Source organism: Oncorhynchus kisutch, linkage group LG6 (genome assembly GCF_002021735.2).
Source record: "Oncorhynchus kisutch isolate 150728-3 linkage group LG6, Okis_V2, whole genome shotgun sequence".
NCBI classification, from domain to species: domain Eukaryota; kingdom Metazoa; phylum Chordata; class Actinopteri; order Salmoniformes; family Salmonidae; genus Oncorhynchus; species Oncorhynchus kisutch.
Window position 1 is genome coordinate 10,332,395 of NC_034179.2, and position 7,315 is coordinate 10,339,709.

Genomic DNA, 7,315 nt, shown 5'->3' on the forward strand with positions numbered 1-7,315 from the left:
CCCAGCCTAAAACCCCAAACAGCAAGCAATGCAGGTGTAGAAGCACGGTGGCTAGGAAAAACTCCCTAGAAAGGCCAAAACCTAGGAAGAAACCTAGAGAGGAACCAGGCTATGTGGGGTGGCCAGTCCTCTTCTGGCTGTGCCGGGTGGAGATTATAACAGAACATGGCCAAGATGTTCAAATGTTCATAAATGACCAGCATGGTCGTATAATAATAAGGCAGAACAGTTGAAACTGGAGCAGCAGCACGGTCAGATGGACTGGGGACAGCAAGGAGTCATCATGTCAGGTAGTCCTGGGGCATGGTCCTAGGGCTCAGGTCCTCTGAGAGAGAGAAAAAAAGAGAGAATTAGAGAGAGCATATGTGGGGTGGCCAGTCCTCTTCTGGCTGTGCCGGGTGGAGATTATAACAGAACATGGCCAAGATGTTCAAATGTTCATAAATGACCAGCATGTTCGAATAATAAGAAGGCAGAACAGTTGAAACTGGAGCAGCAGCACAGCCAGGTGGACTGGGAACAGCAAGGAGTCATCATGTCAGGTAATCCTGGGGCATGGTCCTAGGGCTCAGGTCCTCCGAGAGAGAGAAAGAAAGAGAGAAGGAGAGAATTAGAGAACGCACACTTAGATTCACACAGGACACCGAATAGGACAGGAGAAGTACTCCAGATATAACAAACTGACCCTAGCCCCCCGACACATAAACTACTGCAGCATAAATACTGGAGGCTGAGACAGGAGGGGTCAGGAGACACTGTGGACCCATCCGAGGACACCCCCGGACAGGGCCAAACAGGAAGAGTTGAAGAGTTGATATGGTCTTGGACTAGCCTCTAGAAGCACATCATGATGGCGGAAGTGAGTGCTACTTGTCGGTAGTCATTCAGTTCAGTTACTTTCCCTTTCTAGAGAAAAATTTAAAATGTCAGCGAACACAACAGCCAACTGGTCTGCACATGCTATGAGGGCACGGCTAGAGATGCCGTTTGGACCGGCAGCCTTGCGAGGGTTAACACTGTTTGAATTACTTACATACGTCCTCAGTGGAGACTGTCAGTGTGTAGCCCACGTTGTCATCGGGGGCTCTCCTCGGCAGCTCAGCTTGGTGACCGTGATGTGGTTGGCTTTCTTTTTGTAACCCGTGATTGTTAGTAGCCCCTGCCACATACGCCTTATCAGCCACTTTGTCTATTGATATGGCAATATGGGCAACACATGTACTGCTCTGAAGACCATGTTCACTCACTGAAATACAAAACCACTTGATGTCCTGACACTGTACCCTACTGTTGTCGTTTGATGAGTGATCATTTCTGCAACCAAATGAGAGACTAGAATAGTACTGTATCTGGGTGGAACTATCACGTTATGAACACACATTATACAATAAACAGTCGACGTACATGAATATATAAACACTATCTGATGACCTTTAACCTCATCACTTGAAAGCTCAATTCAAAGCAGCAACTTCATTCATAGAGTATGTTATGGCTGTCGTCCAGTTAGGAACATGGTTGTTGTCCAGTTAGGAACAAGGTTGTTGTCCAGTTAGGAACATGGTTGTCGTCCAGTTAGGAACATGGTTGTTGTCCAGTTAGGAACATGGCTGTCGTCCAGTTAGGAACATGGTTGTTGTCCAGTTAAAGAAATACATTTTCTTGTCCGTCTCCATTACAATTTCAGAGAAGGTCCAAGTGACCACATTTAAAAATATATTTTTATAATTCTTATTTACAATGACGGCCTACCCCGGTCAAACCCTAACCCGGTCGACAATTGTGCGCTACCCTATGGGACTTACAATCACGGCCGGTTCTGATACAGACTGGAATCAAACCAGGGTGTCTGTAGTGACTCCTCTAGCACTGAGACTTGGACCGCTGCGCAACTTGGGAGCTGAATGAAGAACAGTTGTGAGGCCATCGTCATCGGTTACAAAACTGGTTTTCGATGGGAGGTCAGCAGCACTTGACGTTCGAAAGAAGAGATTAGAAGAAGTAGTGACCTCTAGTGACCTCTAGTGACCTCTCGTGACCTCCCGTGACCTCTAGTGACCCCTAGTGACCTCTCGTGACCTCTCGTGACCTCTAGTGACCTCTCGTGACCTCTAGTGACCTCTAGTGATCTCTAGTGACCTCTCGTTCCTTTTTAGCCACACAGTGTAACTGTTTATCTGATCTAGGGTGCAGGGAGAGGAAGGGAGGGAGGGAGAAGTTCGACATAAATTTACCTCAGCAACAGGCTCATCCATTCACAGAACCAGGAAGAAAGGAGCTACCCCCCCCCCCCCCCCCCTCGGTCCTCATTAAATTTATATTTTACAGCCGCGTTGAGTTTCTGAGTTTCCCGTGGCACTCACCACTCCACACCTGTTGCTGTTTCAAAGACAATGAGACACAACGTATGGCGACACATTCATTATTATACCCAGGTTATAAAACTGACCTCTGTGTGTCTGTATCTGGGTGATGATGTAACCATTTTTGTTGGTCTTCTTGGAAGAGAACGTAACATAAATATTTTTTTTTTTTACATGAATCGCCCACTAAGCACGAGACATACTAGTGACTTCCCACACTAAAAAAAGAATTGTTGATCTTCTTTGAAATAGTATTAATAATAAGATCAGAGAGGTGTTTATTAAAGGGAAATAGATCGCTGAATGCTGGAGGCCCGAGGCCCGAAGGCGTGAGGTGCAATTGGATGACGTAACGCCGTCCTGAGAGTCTGGTGGTGGTTGGTCCACTTGACCTTGAGGTGCGACAGTGATAAGGAGATGCCACAGCCTGAAGGGATGCCAGCCCTGAGGGTACGGACTGGGAGGAATGAGACAGGGAGAGGGGAAGAGGTAGAATGGAAGAGCTGGAGATATGTAGGTAGATGATTTGGGAGAGGGAAGCAGAATGGAACATGCTGACACGGTTGCCAGGTGTGTGGTGTTACCTCTGACACATTGGTGCAGCTGGGTTTAGCGGGTGTTGGGTCAAGAAGAAGCCTGGCTGGGTTGTGTTTTGGAAGACGCACAGCTCTCGACCTTCGCCTCTCCCGATGAAACCTGAGCCTGGTTATTCTAACAGCCCACAGGGCTTTCAGATTAAACCTGAGCCTGGTTATTCTAACAGCCCACAGGGCTTTCAGATTAAACCTGAGCCTGGTTATTCTAACAGCCCACAGGGCTTTCAGATTAAACCTGAGCCTGGTTATTCTAACAGCCCACAGGGCTTTCAGATGAAACCTGAGCCTGGTTATTCTAACAGCCCACAGGGCTTTCAGATGAAACCTGAGCCTGGTTATTCTAACAGCCCACAGGGCTTTCAGATTAAACCTGAGCCTGGTTATTCTAACAGCCCACAGGGCTTTCAGATTAAACCTGAGGGTCTTAGGTATTTTGGTCTTGGTATCAGTTTAAGAGTACACTTAAGGCTTTGTCTCAGACCTGAGTAAATGTGGATCCTGGGTTGTGCCCTGAGGTAAAGCAGGCTCTTTGGTTGGGTTCATTACGCACCAAACAGAATAACACAAACTGAAACAGGGAAGGACTACATAGCCTTGTCTAAATAAGAAACCCTCATATTCATTTTGTGCTAAAACGTGTCTTCAAACTTTCTCCGTCCTACGCCCTAATGAACATGACCCTGCAGTCTGATGTAGAGCTGTTGTTGCTCTCTTTTTGTCTCGTGATTGGTCAACCTTCACTTAGTGGTAACATTTCACATAAACTAGAATACCATGGACTTGAAAAATAACTCAGCTATAGGTCATTATCAATAAAACCAGAGATTTGGATATGATGATGAAATACCTATGTCTTCACCCTAACAATGGAGAGAGATGCTATGCTACTAGCCTAATGTTTTGAATATGCATAGTCATCACTTGACAACAGCGATATAATTGTTTTTTCTCAAAGTTTGTCGGGATTTTACGTGTCCTACTTAAATCAATGCACTAGTAACAACTTAAGCAGTACGAAACTTAATTTGGTCAAATAAACCGCATGTAGCAAATCAGCTATTACATTTTTTTGTTGAACAAATTCAACACCTTTTCATTGACCTCCATTCAAAATGCCTCGGTTGGTGAGCGAAAGAAACTAAACAATGCCACCTGCTGGAGAAGACAGATTTTTGTCCCAGCTTCTCCTCTTCCTCTCTGATAAAACGTTACAATAGGGTGCAGAGTGTTCGATTTGGCTGCTGGGGGGCAAGGAGACCCCAGCTCCACTAAACCATTGACAAATATGTTCCGTTTTTAAGGGATTGTTAAATAAATGTTATAGCTGTTTGTTTTTAACATCATCAACTCTTCAAAAGCATAGTCAGAAGTACACATGTCCCATTATTCCACATTTAGCTCTCATCAGAGTTCTTCACGAACCAGGCTTCCCTAAAACGGGAAGGAGGCGTGATAACGATGTGATTTTCGAGGTATAGCAACGGGATACTATACAGGAAGTAACTGCATGTTTTCATAATCAGTAAGTTTATCAATTGACCATGTGATTTCAGATACATGTGGGTAGCCTATCCATTTGGCATGTATCTAGCTAGCTAACTAAGCAAACAACGTGTCATTTAGCTTGCTTCACCAGACTGGCATTCAGGTCCAAGTTTCATACCTCACTGCAGACGTCAAAATAATACAGTGAGTTGATGAGATCATGTTTCCCACTGACTGTGACCACCACCACCAAGGTAGTAACAGGTCGATAAATCCACTCAGAGCGGAGGGGGAAACTCTTTCCATGCTGTTCCGTGCCAATGTTTTCCTCGAACTGAGAAACGGAAGTCACTTTATGTCAGTCCCCCTCGCCAGCCTGGCTCACGAAAAAGGCCACCTGGCAGTAAGGAGCACCTCACATTACTAACTCACGTGGGGCTGGGGCTGGAGCTGGCGTTGGCTCTGCGGGCTGTAGAAATAGAATGACAGAATATGACATAAAATTGCGTTCTATTTCTATGCTGTGGGCTTCCGTTGTCAGTCTGTTGTCAGTCTGGGGACTTCCTTCAACTCTCAGCAGATCTATAATGTTGTAACACGCTATAAGGTTGTTACCACCACGCTCCCCAAGAGAGCCTTTCAGATTCCTCCTAGTGTCTTGTGTCAGACTGTTAACATAGATAGCCTTTCAGATTCCTCCTAATCTCTTGTGTCAGACTGTTAACATAGAAAAGCCTTTCAGATTCCTCCTAGTGTCTTGTGACCGACTGTTACTGTAACATAGAGAGTCGTTAAGATACCTCCAAATGAATTCCCACCCTCCTCACAACACCGTGGCCCACTGGCCCTGCAGGCTGGTCACTAGCTGGATTCGTGAGATCATGTTGAGATCATGTTGGGCCCTGACGTAGCTTTAGACCACTCAGCTGACTTGATCAGCTGACTTGATCAGCTGACTTGATCAGTTGACTTGATCAGTTGACTTGATCAGTTGACTTGATCAGTGACTTAATCAGCTGACTTGATCAGTGACTTGATCAGTGACTTGATCAGCTGACTTGATCAGCTGACTTGATCAGTGACTTGATCAGCTGACTTGATCAGTGACTTGATCAGCTGACTTGATCAGTGACTTGATCAGCTGACTTGATCAGTGACTTGATCAGTGAATTGATCAGCTGACTTGATCAGCTGACTTGATCAGTGACTTGATCAGCTGACTTGATCAGCTGACTTAATCAGTGACTTGATCAGCTGACTTGAACAGTGACTTGATCAGCTGACTTGATCAGTGACTTGATCAGCTTGATCAATTTAAAAAACAGATTTAAAGACTCACATATTACTCTAATGACTTCACTGCTGCCGATGAAAAGAAAACAAGACTCTTGAGATCGGTCAGTTCTGGATGTTTGTAAGCTAAGTTAGCTGACACAATAATACTCAGTGAAACTGCAGAAGGCGTAAATATACAGTACCAGTCAAAAGTTTGGGACACACCTACTCATTCAAGGGATTTTCTTAATTTTTACTATTTTCTACATTGTAGAATAATAGTGAAGACATCAAAATTATGAAATAACACATGAAATCATTAAGTAACCAAAAAAGTGTTAAACAAATCAGAATATATTTTATATTTATATCCTTCAAAGTAGCCACCTTTTACCTTGATGACAGCTTTGCATACTCTTGGCATTCTCTCAACCAGCCTCACCTGGAATGCTTTTTCAACAGTCTTGAAGGAGTTCCCACAAATGCTGAACACTTGTTGGCTGCACTTGTTGGCTGCTTTTGCATCCAACTCATTCCAAACCATCTCAATTGGGTTGAGGTCAGGTGATTGTGGAGGCCAGGTCATCTGATGCAGCACTCCATCACTCTCCTTGGTCAAATAGTCTCACTCAAATTTGGACTCATCAGACCAAAGAACAGATTTCCACTGGTCTAATGTCCATTCCTTGTGTTTATTGGCCCAACCAAGTCTCTTCTTCTTATTGGTGTCCTTTAGTAGTGGTTTCTTTGCAGCAATTCAACCATGAAAGCCTGATTCACACAGTCTCCTCTGAACAGTTGATGTTGAGATGTGTCTGTTACTTGAACTCTGTGAAGCATTTATTTGGGCTGCAATTTCTGAGGCTGGTAACTTTAATGAACTTATCCTCTGTAGCAGAGGTATCACTGGGTCTTCGTTTCCTGTGGTGGTCCTCATGAGAGCCAGTTTCATCATAGCGCTGGATGGTTTTTGTTACTGCACTTGAAGAAACTTTCAAAGTTCTTGAAATGTTCCGTATTGACTGACCTTCATGTCTTGAAGTAATGATGGACTGTTGTTTCTCTTTCCTTATTTGAGCTGTTCTTGCCATAATATGGGCTTGGTCTTTTACCAAATAGGGCTATCTTCTGTATGGCACAACACAACTGATTGGCTCATTAAAAAGGAAAGAAATTCCACAAAAAAAGGCACATCTGTTCATTGAAATGCATTCCAGGTGACTAGTGACTATCTCATGAAGCTGGTTGAGAGAATACCAAGAGTGTGCAAAGCTGTCATCAAGACAAAGTGTGGCTACTTTGAAGAATCTCAAATCTCAAATATATTTTGATTTGTTTAACACTTTTCTTTTGGTTACTACATGATTCCATATGTGTTATTTCATAGTTTTGATGTCTTCACTATTATTCTACAATGTAGAAAATAGTACAAATAAAGAAAAACCCTTGAATGAGTAGGTGTGTCCCAAACTTTTGACTGGTACTGTGGATTACGTCTCAAATTTCACCCTATCCCCTTTATAGTGCACTAAAAGTAGTGCACTACATGGGGCATAGGGTACCTTTTTTAAAGACATGAATATAGATGTGGGGTGT